Source organism: Pinus tabuliformis, chromosome X (genome assembly GCF_031772625.1).
Source record: "Pinus tabuliformis cultivar Carrire ecotype Pingquan chromosome X, CPIR1, whole genome shotgun sequence".
NCBI lineage: Eukaryota > Viridiplantae > Streptophyta > Pinopsida > Pinales > Pinaceae > Pinus > Pinus tabuliformis.
Genome location: NC_142308.1, coordinates 591,879,521 through 591,896,644, shown reverse-complemented (window position 1 = coordinate 591,896,644; position 17,124 = coordinate 591,879,521). Strand labels below are relative to the sequence as shown.

The window sequence follows — 17,124 nt, the reverse complement described above, 5'->3', positions numbered from 1 at the left end:
TACTTCAATTTTCTTTATTAGCCCAGTATCAATATTCAGATTAACAATCACATCAACATGATAGTAAAATGCAGATAGAACATAAACATAAACAGTAGAAGACAAGCCAAGACAAGAGGACACAAGATGTGGCACCAGCCAGGGACAAACCCCAATGTGGGGAAACCCTTGATCAAATCTTCTTTTAGACTTCAAAATTTCAGCAAAGAGATAGTACAATTTACAAATCTGATAATTTATAACAGTAGCAAAAGAGCCCTAACTAGAAAAGTCAATGCTGGTCAACAGGGCAGATTTGACCCTCAGCAAATCGATCAACTTCAGTCAACTTCAGCCTCCAAACAGCAAGATAAAACAACCCTCAAAACAATCAAATTCAGCCCAGTCAAAGTCTGGTCAAACAACCCACCTGTGGTCAGCCCTAGTTGCAGTCAACACTGGTCAACAGTCAATGTTTAGCCTTGATTTATGTGCCCAGAAATGCGGCCTGCCCAAACAGAGATAGCCCTCACAAAAACGCAGTCAAAGGAGGTCAACACATGCTGATCAACGCTTGGTCAAACTGTCCAAAAATTTGGTCTCCTGAAATTTCAGCCTCCTGAAATTTCGCTCTCCTGAAATTTCGGCCTCCTGAAATTTCGAATGTGGAGAGAGAGAGAGGCCCAGAAATCCATACCCAATCAATGAGGAGAGAGAGAGAGAAGTGTGAAGATGAGTGTGTCCAAATGAGGCTAAGGCATCATGTATTTATAGCAAACGTTGAGGATGAATAGACGTGACTGTTGGGCTTCTGAGCCTACATAAGTTTGTTGGCCAACCTTGACAATTTGTCCATAATCAAAATAAATTCATAACTTCATTTGTACATGTCGAAATCGGATGATCTTTAGATCAATCCTACACCTCTCAGAAAGAGGAATCCAAGAAAAATATCAGTTGTCATAAATAAGATGACCCATGTGGAGTTTGGCCCTAGTTGCCAATTTTAACACTCCCTCTCAACTAGGGAGAACTCCATCTGCTAATCCATCTGCCAATTTGTACTATCTCTGCCATCAATGAACTGCTTTGCACTGCTCTGCTAAACTGTGAAGAAGAAGTGATTGAGAATGTGTTATACCATTCTCTACTGACCCGAAGTCAATCCCAACTAAAAGAGAGTGTCTCATACCACTCTTACTGACCCGGATCCCAAATCAATATCGGTCATCCTAGCATAGAGAGTACGGTAGTACACGATGCGTCCATTGGTAGTACTATGGTCCCTATCCTCATTTCCCTACTCATTGGCCAAATGAGAGGTACTTCCCATGAGTCCCAGACCACATGGGTAAGATGTCTCAACAGGAGAAGGATGAACCACTCATCCTGCCTACATGTCACCAAGGGGTATCACAAGGGAAGGCTGAACCACTCACCCTGTACACAGCAAACCACTAGGGGAAGGCTAAACCACTCACCCTATGGTTGCTCATTGCTCCAAGTAGTACCCCAAGCCCCCCGAAGCTCCCAGAGCTCAATGTCCATCTCATACAGGACCCTCATAAGAGGGTCTCTCCACTACTCCAAACCGTTCTCGGAAGGCCAAGAACATGACCTTCCCTAGGGGCTTTGTCAGAATATCGGCGACCTGCTCAACAGTCCCAATGTGATGGAGGCTTACTACTCCTCGTTGTACCATATCCCAAATAAAGTGGTACCTGATATCTATATGCTTGGAGAAATCATGAAACACGGGATTCTTTGATAATCGGATCCCACTTCGGTTGTGACAGAGGATCACGATGGTATCCAGCACATGTCCAAACAGCTCACTGAAGAACTTCCTCAACCAGGCAGCTTCATAGGAGGCCATACTAGCAACTATGTATTCGGCCTCGACGGTGCTCAAGGCAACTGATTTATGCTTCCCGCTCATCCAAGATATCGCAGCAAAACCCAAAGAAAAACAACATCCAAAAGTGCTCTTGCGATCCACCACACTACTAGCCCAATCAGCATCAAAATAACCATGCAGCCTCACATTTCCGACAGTGTATCTCAGTCCATGAGTGATTGTGCCCCTAAGATATCTCAGAAGATTCTTGGCACCAATCCAATGTATATGATGAGGCTTAATGTTAACTGCAAAACATATGTCCGGACGAGAGTTCACCAAGAACATCAGTGCTCCTATGAGTTAATGATACTCGAAAGCATTTCCCAATTCAGGTCCAGCAGCACTACCACATAACTTCTTAAAGTTAAATTCCATCAGAGTAGTCACAGGCTTGTATTCCACCATACCAAATCTTTCCAATATCTTCACAACATATTTTCCTTGAGAGAGGAAAATTTCACTTGGCTTTTGCCAGACCTCCAACCTTAGGAAATAGTGCATCGGTCCTAGATCATTCATCTCAAATTCAGAAGCCAACTCCCTCTTACATTTGTGAAAGAGAGGGTCTACACTTCCATTAGCTCCATGCTTGATTTTGTAGAGCCACTTAGAGGTGACAACCGATTTGTCCTAGGGTCTAGGGACCACATCCCAGACATCATTCTTCATAATTGACTCGTATTCTTCATTCATAGCATCCTTCCATACTTGTTGCTTCACGGCTTCTTCAAATGATGAAGGCTCATTTTGAATGATAGTGCTCATGACGGTCAAGTATCCTTGATACCTATTCGGCTTCTTGCTTTCACGAAAAGTCCCCCTTGGTGCAATATGTCTCTCGGCATCTTCGAGAGTCTCCCTAAGCCATGAGGGTCTCCTCTTGGAGGAGGAAGGCTCATGAGGAGGAGGATCTATAGGATCCATAGGTTCATCAACATCAGGCATCGTTTCGTCCTCTTTTTCACCCTGATTTCCGGTGTCAGCTTCTTTGTCCTTCCTTAAGATAGGAAGGTTGTTGATCTTCCTAAGGGCCATATCTTCGTCGAAGGTGACATCATGACTTATCTCAACTTCCTTTTGACCAGCCACATAAATTCTATATCCCTTAGAATTTTCACTATAGCCCACAAAGATTCCTTTCTTCCCAGATGCACCCAATTTGCTTCTTTTCTCTTTCGACACATGAAAATATACGGGACTTCCAAAAATTCTAAAATGAGAGACATCGGGTTTCTTACCAATGAACATTTCTTCAGGAGTCTTAGAGTCCAATGCTTGATGAGGGCATCGGTTTTGAACATACATGGAGGTATTTGCAGCTTCATCCCATAGGAACTTCAGAAGGCCTTGATCATGAAGCATGTCACGAACTGCTTCTACAATAGAGCGATTCTTCCTTTCAACCATAACATTCTGCTCAAGAGTGTATGGCGTTGTAGTCTCCCTCTTAATGCCAGCTTCTCTGCAAAAATCTTGGAATTCATTGGATTCTTACTCAATCCCATTATCAGTCCTCAATATCTTGATTTTCTTCTCGGAATGATTTTCGATCAAGGCTTTGAAGTTGTAGTCTCCCTCTTAATGCCAGCTTCTCTGCAATAATCTTGGAATTCATTGGATTCTTACTCAATCCCATTATCAGTCCTCAATATCTTGATTTTCTTCTCGGATTGATTTTTGATCAAGGCTTTGAAGTGTCAGAACCAGGTGAACACTTCATCCTTCTCCTTCAAGAAGTAGATCCAGGTCTTGCGAGAATAATCATCTATAAAGGTGAGATAATATAAGTATCCTCCCAAAGAGTTTACGGGCATCATACCAGATATGTCGGAGTGGATCAATTACAATATATCTGTGGTCTTGCTATTACTTGACGGGAATGGTCCCCTTGTAAGTTTTCCTTCAGCACATCCCGAACATACACCTTCATGCTCTACTTTGAACTCGAGCATCCCTGTCACCATCTGTCTCACATTGGGTAGGGCCTTATAATGAAGATGGGCAAACCTCTGATGCCATAGTTCAGATTGTAGAGATGTGTCGCAAGACATGGCTCCCAATGGACTTCCTCCAACTTGATACAAAGTGTCAACCCTAAACTCAAGAGTAAAAGCATCTTTAAAATTTCTTTTCCAAACATGTACCTTTCCATCGATGAATGCCACCTTGAATCCTTTGTCCTCCATCGCTGAAATGGACACCAAGTTCTTCTTGAGATCAAGTACATATAGTACTTCTTGCAAATGAATAGTGTTATTTTGATTCAATTGAAGGGTAACATTCCCTACTGCCTTCACGAGATAGATTGCATCATCTCCAAGGATGATCTCCAAGGTTGCCTCCTTTTCTATCAAATTAGAGAGGGCTTCCCTGTATCCAGTGCAATGCCTTGAGGCACCACTATCAATCAACCAATTTCCCAAAGTGTCCGGAGGAGAGGCAGTGGAGAGGGTCGATATAAGATAGTACTCTTTTTGCTTATTGTTAACAACATTTGATTCTTCATACCTAGAGTTCCTTGATTTCTTGGAGGGTCGATCATTTCCTTGATGTCTCGCATTCCTTTTTCCTTTGCCATTGGACCTTCCATTCCTTTGATCGTTGTTGTTGAAGTTGCCCCTGGAATGATTGTGATCATCATCATGTGATGTGTCCCTTCTATTTGGACACTCCCTTGCATAGTGGCCAAACTTATTGCAAACAAAGCACCTACCCTTCCTTCCTCCCTTAGATCCAGGCTTTCCATGGAAATGACCTTTAGACCCTGCATTATTTCTCCTTTTGGCATGAGCGAAGAATGCAGTGGGGTTGCTTCTATTAGAAGACATTTCTTGCTCCACCATTCTTGTTTCTTCTTGAATGCATCTCGACATCAATTCTTCAAACCCTGGAATTCAATCATTGTTGAGTATAGTGGTTCTAAATACATACCACTCAGGTGGGAGTCCTCCAAGGGTGGTGAGAGTAAGTTCCCTGTCAGGAATGACTTCTCCAATCGAGAGTAGATCATTCTTGATCTCAGTAATCCTCAAGAAATAGGATTGAATGTCCTCGTCCTTGCCCTTCTTAATATCCTTCAACTTATTCTTGAGAAATAGAATTTGATTAGCATTACTAACCTTGAACATGCCGACCAACCTGTCATAGATCTCTTTGGAGGTCTTCAAATTGGAGATGTAGGCCACCAGATGCTTGTTAATGGAATCTCTGATAATCTTCTTTGCTTTGACTGCAGCCCTATTGTACTTGGTCTTCGCAGCAACCGGTGCATTTGAAGAAGGTTCGAGGATTTTACCCTACACAGTCCATCACTTCTTTTTCTTCCAAGGTCAAATGAAGACACATCTTCCGTCCATGATAGTCAGATTTATCATGGAACTTGTCTTCAGCCAGAAAGTAGGATGAGAAACCCATTGAGCCTTTTGTTCTTGTCCAACTGTCTTTGGTGATTGCTCTTTCACTCTTGCTTGGGCTTTGTCTTCACCTAAGCTTTGATACCATGTTAATTTTAGGCAACAATGGTATGTTCTATGCTTTATAGCAATTTTAATTCAATTTCTTTATTAGCCCAGTATCAATATTCAGATTAGCAATCACATCAACATGATAGTAAAATGTAGATAGAACATAAACATAAACAGCAGAAGACAAGCAAAGACAAGAGGACACAAGATGTGGCACCAGCCAGGGACAAACCCAAATGAGGGGAAACCCTTGATCAAATCTTCTTTTAGTTTTCAATAGTTCAACAAAGAGAGTACAATCTGCAAATCTGAGCATTTATAATAGTAACAAAATTGCCCCAACCAGAAAAGTCAACGTTGGTCAACATAGTAGATTTGACCCTCAACAAATCGGTCAACTTCAATCAACTTCAGCCTCCAAACAGATCAGATGGAGCAAGTATGGCTCAACAATCTGATGGGAAGGATGGGCAGCCAACCTCTCTCTAAGAATCAACATCAGATAAAGGAGGGTTGGAAGATTAGATTGACAGAGGCAGAATTCAGCGTCTGGTGAAACAATAGAAAAGGTATGGATTCTCTTCTTTGATGGCACATCTAAAAGAAATCTAGGGGCAGCAATACGGGGAGGGGCTTTGTACAGCTCTGAGGATGACATAGTATTTAGGTATACATGGGACTAGGTACAATAATGAACAATTAGGCAAAGGTTAGGCTTCTATCAAGGTCTCCTAACAGCAAAAGAACAACAAGTGCAAGAGTTCAACATTTTGGGAGACTACCTCATTGTTCAACACTTAGTCAAAGGCACCCTGCCAAAGGAGAAAACATTAGAGAACATAATGAAAAGAGTCCAAGGAATGATCAAAGCTATACCATCGATTACCTTCTTCCATGTTCTTCATGAGCTCAATAAAGACGCTGACAAATTAGCTAATGAGGGTTGTAAAAAGAAATTTGGATATTTATTTATCAATGGCATCTTTAGGCCATCAATCCTCCCCTAATGAAGGAGCATCCTAAGCATTTTTGGTCCCAAAGAATTAATTCCATTTGGGCCAAAATTTGGGAAATTAGGTGGCTACTTGGCCTTCTGGCAACTAGGTGCGAATCAACACATACCTTCGCATTCAACTCAGAGATTATCACAAGTACAGAACTAGCATTCCATAGCCTACGACTTCAGGACATCATACCAAGGATACAGAGTTTTGCAATTACAAAGAGTTATGGTTTGTGGAGGGCGAGCAAATGTGGGATAGACTTAAATGTGGATGCAGGTGTTGCCACCCTCCTACATCATGTCAAGGAAACTGCGTAGAGTGAATGGAAAAACAAGATGGTTTGGGAAATCCTCAGAGGCGATCAGTGCTTTTCGGATTATCTCGCAACCTCCCCCCATCTTGGTTTTGGGCCTCAATCAAAGTATTCTACCTCTTGGTTCGTAGCATTCTCCCATGGACATGGCTTTCTTGTCAGTTTGGAATATTTCCAATTAGAAATTCACAACAATAAGAGTAAGTCATGTGTTTTAGTGCAAATTTGGATTGAATTGTTTGCAAGAGTTGTTGTTTTGGTTCCTCTACAAGCTTTGTTTGTGATTAGACAATTGAACCTCTTCCAGGCCTTGTCATCTGTTAAGGGTGATAGATTTTCTATTCTTTACTTTGTCTGGCAATTACTATAAGAGCAAGGGAGGTGTTTATGGCTACTAGGATCGTTTATAACGTCCTCCCAGTCAGTCCTAGTGTTTACAATGTTAGGACAACTCCCAGTCTCATTGTTTGCATAACTCTAATCTTAGCTCCAATTTCCAACCCTGCCTGTGTGTTTTTGTGGGTGTAACCCACCAAAAGTGGGTACCCCTAAGAAAACTTTCCTCTTAATCATATTCTTCCAGACAGCTGCCAACAGCTCCTAATATACATATAATGCGATGTGCCATTTTATCTCTGCCACCTGCATTGGTTGTATGTTTCCTCGCCCATTTGTCAAGAGCACATGTTGGGAGGTGGGCAATCAGACCCAAAAGGTACTTTATTCATTATGTGATTGGGTGCTTACGCTTGCTTTCCATTTGGGAATTTGACATGGATTATGGGGTGACCTAGAAAAAGGAAAGGTTTGATTGTGGCTTTGTTCCCTCACCTTAAATGGGGAGTTAATCTTCAATCCTAGTCCAATGGGACCTCCCCTAATGGCCCATGGCTTTAGGAAGAGTGCTACTTGGGAAACCCTAATTACGATAGCGTGGTCCCGTTTTCCTATTGCATACTTATCACTTCCCTTTGTACATTAGGAGCCCTATACACCCCCTGCCCTTGTCCACATGTCTGGGTCAGGCCTAGAATTTTGCCCTGGGAGGTTGATGCAGCTAAAAGAAAAGTAAAAAGCATATAATGGCCACAATCAAGAAACAAAAGAAAGAGAAGATCATAAAATGCAAAAGATGGTTGGGAAATAAACAATAGCACGTGGGAAAAATCCAAGCATGAGTTCTACCCCTATCATTACGGCCATCACCTAGTTCCTAGGGCCAATGTTGCCCCACCACATCATAAAGAAACCCTTGCATGTTGTTAAGTTTAGGTATGTTCTATGCTAGAGCAATTTATTTAAATTTTCACAGTTAGCAATCACATCATCATTACGATAAACTGCAGATAGAACATAAATATAAAACGCAGAAGACAAGCCAAGACAAGAGGACACAAGATGTGGCGCGAGCCAGGGACAAACCCCACAATGTGTGGGGAAACCCTTTGATCAAATCTTCTTTTATCCTTCAATAGTTCAGCAGAGAAAGAGAGAGAGAGTACATTTACAACATAAGTCAACACTTTGACTTGTCTAGATAAGAGCATAGATCATCTCCTAGGATGATGATACATGAGATCAGTTGAAGACATGCTGCTTCAACTGATTCTCCAAGGTGACTGCTTCACCTATCATAGTGTTGCAGCTTGTCATCACGCTGCACCTCACCGTGCTGCACCATGCTGCACCCATCATCACAATGCTGGACCTCATGCTGCTGCTGTCCCAGTGTTTAGCACTGCTGTACCTAGTGCCACTGCTGCACCATGCTTACTGCTGTCCCAATGTACTTTCTGCACTGTACTTGCTGCTGTCCATGCTATACCATGCTGCTGCTGTCCACGATTCTTCATGTTAGCAGCTGTCCCTATGTGTCACCAGGGTTGCATCTGTCCCACTTGCAGCTGTCCTTCATGCTGCACCTTCACTGAGTCTCACAGAACTGCTGTACTATGCATCACAACGTTCATCCTAAGATACCAAGGTTGCTTGCTATCGTGCTATGGCCTGCGGCCTAGCACTTAGCAATGCCAATGTGACTGTTTTGAGTTAGGATAGCTGCAATAGTCCTAACGGATTGACCCGCTGCCTACCACAGTTAGCTGTCATCTACAGCTCACCCAAAACAGATTTCCTTACCTTGATTTCTGTCCAGACTCCAAACAACCTTGATTAGGCTCCTGTAGATTCTTGGCCTAACAGCCCTACACACAGCTCCTACGCAGCCTCCTTTCCCACGCAGTAGTAGCCTCTCTCTGCAGCTCAAATAGAAGTGCCCTAACTGTCTTTAATCCAGCATCTCGGTGCTCTTGAATTGCCTTCAAGATAGGCCTGCGAGGAGCCTCCTTAATCAGCCTAATCTCCAGCTCCTTGTTGCTTTGAGACAGCCCGGTTCTTGGGTCTGTTTGCACCCTCAAACAGCCCTCAAACCAACCTGCATTCCCACAGTAACTCGGTCTCTAATTAGGCCCTCCATGCTGTCCTCACGCTGTCTCTTTTGCTGCGGCTAGGGAATAATATGTTTGCCCAATCCTTGCTGTGACCGTGACCGCATTTTAGGGCAGCGTTAGAGCTGTGTTCTAGGACTGCGGTTAGGGCTTTTGAGGATCTCCATTTAGCTGTGTTCATGACTGCGTTTAAGTGGCTCTTCTTGCTGCATATTAGACAGTGAATTAGGGCATCAAGTTAACTGTTTATTGGAACTCCTTTGTGCAGAGGATAGGAGTCTTCCCTTGACCTGCGGCTAGGGCACATCTGACCTGCGGCTAGGGTAGCGTACAACAGCTAGTGCAACGTATAGCAGTTAGGGCAACGTACAGCAATTAGGGCATCATACAAGGCCAGCGTATTCTTCTTAGTGTCCCTCCTTCTCCAAAAACCCAAGACGTGGAGAGGAGGAGATCACATGAAGAATGTGTTGTATTAATGACTCCAAATCCTCATCTATTTATACTAAAACGTGGAGATTGAATAGACACGTCGGCTGGGCTTCTAGAGCCTACATAAGAGCTGGTCGGCTTGATAATAATTACATAAACAAAATAAATTCATATCTCCATAAATACTTATCGGAATCAGATGATCTTTGGATCAATCCTACACCTCTCGATGAGAGGGATCCAATAAAAATATCAGCTGCCATAAATAAGCCGACCCACATGGAGTTTGGCCCTAGTTGCCAATTTAACACATGTCCTAGCCCCTAATGGGTGGTGAACTACCCCATCTTTAAGGGGGTGATCACTGCTACACATCATTCACAACAAGCTCTCATTTCATAGAGCTTCGAGCACTAATACAAAGAAAAAGCAAGAAAAAGCAAAAGGAAATAAGAGAGGTGGAAAAACAAAAGTAGGGGTACCTCATGCATCAATGATTGGTCCCTCCTCACATTTGTATGCGCATAATGTGGATTTTCTCATTATTTCTACCCTTTTGACCATTGCATTTGGCTCAAAGACCCATTTTCCCCCTTTGTTCCATCATTATTCACATGACAACTATTGATTGAGGGATGTATCAGGGACTTGTCTTTCCCCTTAGGCGCTGGGAACACTTAATAAGATCGTCATTTAGCCACTCCTACCTAGGGAGGTAACACTAATACATGATCAAAGCCCCAAAATTGGAAGGGAAACCCCATATGAAGTGTCTATCTGCCCTTGATTAGCAAGCTCGGTGTTGAAAATGTAGTGAGTAAAGGTCTTTTGCCTTGTGCCTTAGCCAATGAAGACCTCAATTTGTCCTTCTCTCAGTAGGAGTGCGAGTTCATAAATTGGACTTCAATTAGGAGGAATTTATTTCTAGTTTACTAGAATAATCATCAAGATGGCATGTGTAGAGTTGGAGGTTCAGTTAAGTGGAGTCTGCATCAGTTTGACCATAGAACGAGGTGGTGGTTACAAGTTCCATTAGAGTGAGTTAGTCTCCAATCTTGATTGAAGGAAGAACGAGTTAAGACTCCAAGTGTTGATTGGGGAGAGAAAGAGTATCACTCTTAGTTAACTTGCAATCAAGAACTCGATCTTCTAAATTGAGCTAGGCCACTTGCATACTCGAATTGGGTCTATAAAGAGGAGGATGAAGGCACAGGAATTCAAAAGACAGTTCACAGGTTTGTGAGATCATCTTTGATTGTGGAGAGCGCAAAATTGAGAGCTTGTGTCCTAAGAAATAGGAGATCACAAGTGCACAAGGATTTAGGAGATTGTGTGTGCGCAGATTTGAGGAAGCTTGTGTCCTAAGAAATAGGAGACCACAAGTGTGCAAGAGAATTGGAGGACTTGCGCTACAAAATAGGAGCCGAGATTGTGCTACGAAATAGGATGATTTGTGCAAGGATTTAGGAGGCTACCATGCACAAAGATCAAGGAGCAAGGATAGGGGATTGCAAGGGCAAGTCAAGGTATTCAACAAGGGAACAGTTGCGTGCTAGAGGGTCGAGATCAAGCAGTGATCAAGGAAGGTCGAGATCAATTGTATTAGCTGAGATTAGTGAGAAGAAGCAAAACGGTTTCTCAGAGACAAATTGCTTTGTAATACATCTGATTGCTCAAAAACAATCAATAAAATACCACAACAAAGATAGCAAGTTTTCCCTTTTGGGTTTCCTACGTAAACAAGCGTGTCAATTTGTGTGATGTGCTTTATTCGGGAAATCCCACTATTATTAGCACCTAAACCAGACTCTTCATCCCAATATCACTAGCAGTCCCCAGTGCTCCTTTAGCCTTCGTGGGCTAAGCGTAAATATTAATTAAAATGCATAATTACATAAATGTGTTGCTTATAATTTGTTCAAAAACTTTGTATCTTGGTGAAAGTAAATTTGGTTTCAGTTTTCAGTTTTCAGTTATTCATCTAAGTAGTTGCATAGTTTCATGGAAGATTAACATGGTATCAGAGCAAAGATCAATATAAAGACCAGCACTAGATTGACCAATTAGTGAACAGCGCAAATCAAACAGAAGGCTTGTGTTGGAGATTGAAGAGCAGTTCTTTGGATGGCAGTATGGCGTTCCTAGGACTAAGGGCATATCATAGTTTAGAGGGAGCCTCGAACTTCTGCAACCTGCTCATGGAACGAGTAGATCTCAGTGATGTTGCAAGATAATGGAGTGCTAGAATTTGTGGAAAGTCAAATAAATCCACCTCAAGATGCCCACCAATTGATCCAACATAATAAGAATGACACCAAGAAGACGAGGATCATTCTTGAGGGGGTCAAAGACCATATTATCCCTCATCTCCACGGGAAGAAGAGAGCATATGAGATGTGGAAAGCCATCTTAGATTTGTATCAAGGTTCTAGTGATGTCAGGAAGCTTGCCTTGAAGAAGAAGCTACGAAGTATTTGGATGAGAAAAGGAGAGCCCATCATCACGTATCATTCAAAGTTCACTCAGATTCGGAATGAGCTAGGTGGAGTGGGCGTGACTGTAGCAAATAGTGACCTTGTGAATCTTGCTCTTTTGGGACTTCATAAGTCTTGGGAGAATTTCAATGATGCAGTCAGTGGCAAAGAGAATATTCCTAGTTGGGAAAGGCTATGGAGTGACTGCATCCAAGAAGAGATCCAGAGAAAGAAGAGCATTAGGACATTTGCTCCGACAGAGGACGAGGAAAACTTTGCACTGGCAAGAAAAGGTAGCAAACCCAAGGGCAAAAAGGGCCAAAGAGAGGTCGAGTCCAGTCAGAAGGGCGAAAATAAGAAGAAGGATCCAAGCAAGATCAAGTGCTTCCATTGCCATGAGTTCAGGCATTATACCACGAAGTGTCCTAATCAGAAGAAGGAGTCTAGTAAGGATCATGTGGTTGAATCAGCTAAAGTAGATGTGTCTTCTTCTTAGTTCGAGAAATATTTCTCATTAATAGCTTGCATGGCAAGCTCGGTAAGCAGCAGCTTATGGTATATTGATTCAGGAGCATCTTTCTATATGACTGGGAACATGGAAAATTTCAGTCACCTAAAAGAGAAGGGCATGCAATTTTATATTGAGTTAGGAGATGATGGGAAGGACGTGACTAGGGGAGTTGGTATTGTTAGTTTTGAGAGGGAGTCAGGTAGCTCTCTCCATCTCAGAGATCTCCTCTATGTTCCAGGCCTAAAGAAGAATCTTGTTTCAATGGCTACCCTAGAGGACAAGGGTTATGATGTCATTTGCAGCAGAGGTAAGGCTTACCTCAAGCACTTAGCTTCTGGATGTGTGAAGCAGATAGGTATAAGGTTGAAGAATCTATACAAGCTGCAGGTTGAGACAGGCGCTCCCTTGAGCAACAAGTCAAGAAGTGCGCAGAGTAGAAACATGTGGGTTGAGGAGAGTAGATCTCTGAGGGAGTCCTTAGAGCAAGAGTAGGTTGGAGTACCTGAGGAGGAGCTACTTGCTCCCAAGCAAGAGTCTCAGCCAGTTTCACAGATTGAGTCTCAACCAGGTGGCAAGAGGGATGCTGAGAAGAGACCACGATGAGTGGAGGCAGCCACTCAACAAGTGACTCGTACAAGGAGAGTTTGAGCTAGGCAGGCAGACTAGTTGTTTAGGGAGGATCAAGAGGGAGTTGGACCTCCCAATACCACATTCAGATAGTAAACAACCACAGAGATATACAAGGTACATGGCACTTAGGACTGAGGTGATAGACTCGGAGCCTTCTTGTTACAAGGAGGCAACTTCTTAGCAGGTTTGGCGTGATGCTATGGTGGAAGAGTACTATTTGATCATGCAAAACGATGTTTATGAGATAGTGCCAATACCAAATGGCAAATCAGTGGTTAGATCATGTTGGGTGCACAAGATCAAGCATCCAGTTGATGGGAGTGTGGAGAAGTACAAGGCCAGTGTCTTGGATGCAAGAACAGTGTCAATTGCTTGAAGGGAGCAGGTGGCAAGGAAGAGTGATTCTTCAAGTGCTTCCAGGAGCCTCAGCTAGTATGATATGACATTGCTAGTGTAGCAAAAATTTAATATGTTGATAAGAATAATCTGAAAAACACTTTCTTTTCTTACAAACACAGAATTTCTCTACTCAACTTTGCAGTGGAATAGGAACAAAAATAAACACAATTCACACAATTCAAGACACAGAATTTCTAGGGAACCCAACTGGGAAAACCCTCTGCTTGTTGAGAATATTATTGATAGAAACTGAAGAATGATATCTTACAATACAACTCTGTTTTCAATAGAGAATACACCCTTCTCCCTACCTTGCCTAGGCTTGAAAAACACGCTTGTTGTAGCCTGATCTACTCCCTAAATCCTTGCGCAATAGGTGCTCCTATTAAATAGGAATTTCCTCCTATTTCTATGTGCACTACCCAAGGGAACTCTTCCTCACAATAATTTTGTGCACAAGTTTCTCTTGCACACTCTTCCTCACAAGCTCACACACAACCTTGTGTGTACTCCTATTGCTTTGTCTCACCAGCCCATGCTCACAAAACAATGAGTAACAATGTGCCTTCGCTCCTTTTAAAGCAATTCGAATGGCCAAATTTGGTGAGTTTCTAATTAAGGAGTTTGCTTTTGTGATTGTTTGAGTTAGCATGAGTTAACTACTCATGCAACTCGTCCTATCTCTTGAGACTCAACCACAAGTTATTTTCCTCAATTAAATCACACTAGAAGATTGATAACTCGGCCTTCCACTTTGACACATCAATTAACTGCTTCATGAACACTTCCTAAATTTTAGGAATTCGCCCTAAATTTTAGGAACTCATCCTACTTTTTAGGAATTAGCTCCTAACTCATAGGAACTCGTGCATGCTCAAGGAGAAACTCGTTGAGGCTCCTTGAATTAAGGCACAAAACAAGGAACCCATTCTTACTACAATTTTCAACACTCCCTCTTAGCGAGGAAGGTGTTCTTGGAAGAACCTCGTCCACCTTGATCTATCTCCAACTCTACCAAGTTCTCCGCTGCTACAACCACTCCCTCTGAGCTAGAAGGCTTCCCTGCTTTCTTCTTTGGAACCTATTCTGAAGGCCTGTTCTTTCCCACCATGTTCTGTGAGTCCATAATCTGCCACTATCAATGATCATAGCTCCTTGTGTCACTGAACTTTGTCTCACTGATTTGCCCGCTAGTAGGCATCTAGCTCCACTAAGAAGTCTGCTCATTGGGTCTTCTGGATCTGCCCCCCTATCAATGTTTGTCCATCTGCAACCCACTGAACTAGGGCTCCACGACTCTGCCTCCTAACAGCTCATTAGTTCTTCAATGATCACTATACATGAGGACTTCAAGGACTGCCCACTTGTCGAGATTTTGGCTACTACAGAATGTTGCTCCTAGGGCACACAAATTTGTAATTTGTGTGATGGTCAATTATGTTCACTACTGAGATGCTCTAATACCACGTAGAATTTCCACAAAATTCTGAAATGCTGATAAGAACAATCTGAAAAACACTTTCTTTTCTTACAAACACAAAATTTCTCTACTCAATTTGCAGCGGAATAGGAACAGAATTTAGAAATAAACACAATTCACACAATTCCAGACACAAAATTTCTAGGGAACCCAACTGGGAAAACCCTCTACTTGTTGAGAATATTATTGATAGAAACCGAGGAATGATCTCTTACAATACAACTCTGTTTTCAATAGAGAATACACCCTTCTCCTTGCCTTGCCTAGGCTTGAAAAACACGCTTGCTATAGCCTGATCTGCTCCTTAAATCCTTGTGCAATAGATGCTCCTATTAAATAGGAATTTCATTTCTCTGTGCACTACCCAAGGGAACTCTTCCTTACCATAATTTTGTGCACAAGTTTCTTTTGCACACTCTTCCTCACAAGCTCACACACAACCTTGTGTGTACTCCTATTGCTTTGTCTCACTAGCCCATGCTCACAAAACAATGAGTAACAATGTGCCTTCGCTCCTCCTTTTAAAGCAATTCGAATGGCCAAATTTGGTGAGTTTCTAATTAAGGAGTTTGCTTTTGTGATTGTTTGAGTTAGCATGAGTTAACTACTCATGCAACTCGTCCTATCTCTTGAGACTCAACCACAAGTTCTTTTCCTCAATTAACTCGCACTAGAAGATTGATAACTCGGCCTTCCACTTTGACACATCAATTAACTGCTTCATGAACACTTCTTAAATTTTAGGAATTCACCCTAAATTTTAGGAACTTATCCTACTTTTTAGGAATTAGCTCCTAACTCATAAGAACTCGTGCATGCTCAAGTAGAAACACATCGAGGCTCCTTGAATTAAGGCATGAAACAAAAAACCATTCTCGCTACAATTTTCAACAATTAGATGCTTGGGATCAGATTCCGCAGCAGGAAGTGGGGAAGTCTTCTAGTTCAAAGGGAGCAGCTGCAGTAGCAGATAACGTGGTGGTGTTGGAGACAGATCCAAGTGGAGGAGGTTCTTCCAAAAGTACCTTCCTCGCTAAGAGGGAGCATTGAAAATGTAGCGAGTAAAGGTCTTCTGGCTTGTGCCTTAGCTAGTGAAGACCTCGATTTGTCCTTCTCTCAGTAAGAGTGTGAGCTCATGAATTGGACTTCAGTTAGGATGAATTTATTTCCATTTTACTGGCATGCGTAGAGTTGGAGCTTCAATTAAGTGGAATCTTCATCAGTTTGACTACAAAACGAGGTGGTAGTTACAAGTTTAGTTAGAGCGAGTTAATCTTCAGCCTTGATTGAAGGAAGAACGAGTTAAGACTCCAAGTGTTGATTGGAGAGAGAAAGAGTATCACTCTCAGTTAACTCACAACCAAGAACTTGAGCTTCTAAATTGAGCTAGGCCACTTGCATGCTCGAATTGGGTTTATAAAGAGGAGGACGAAGGTACAAGAATTCACAACACTGCTCACAAGTTTGTGAGATTATCTTTGATTATGGAGAGCACAAAATTGACAACTTGTGGCCTAAGAAATAGGAGATCACAAATGCGCAAGGATTTAGGAGATTGTGTGTGCGCAAATTTGAGGAAGTTTGTGTCCTAAGAAATAGGAGACCACAAGTGCGCAAGAGAATAGGAGGATTTGTGCTACAAAACATGAACCAGCCTAGCGCTAAGAAATAGGAGGATTTGTGCAAGGATCTGGGAGGCTACCTATGCGCAAAGATCAAGGATTAGGGATAAGGGATTGCAAGGGCAAGTCCAGGTATTCAGCAGGGGAACAGTTGCATGCTAGAGGGTCGAGATCAAGTAGTGATCAAGGCAGGCCGAGATCAATTGCATCACTTGAGATTAGTGATAAGAAGCAGAACACTTTCTCAGAGACAGATTGCTTGGTATTAGAATCCAATTGCTCAAGAACAATCAATAAAATACCACAACAAAGATAGCAAGTTTTCCCTTTTGGGTTTCCTAGGTAAACAAGCGTGTCAATTTGTGTGATGTGTTTTTATCTCTGGAGTTTTATTCCGCTACTTATAATTTGTTAAGAAACTTGGTATCTTCATGAAAGTAAATTTGGTTTAAGCTTTTAGTTGCCTTGT

The 17,124-nt window shown here is 42.3% G+C and overlaps 1 protein-coding gene across 1 annotated transcript in view; it reads right to left on the bottom strand.

Annotated features, from left to right (window-relative positions):
- The window catches only part of RID2 (S-adenosyl-L-methionine-dependent methyltransferases superfamily protein), a 202,350-nt gene that overhangs the window by 147,624 nt on the left and 37,602 nt on the right, over window positions 1-17,124 (bottom strand). The gene's annotated exons all lie outside the window — the stretch shown is intronic.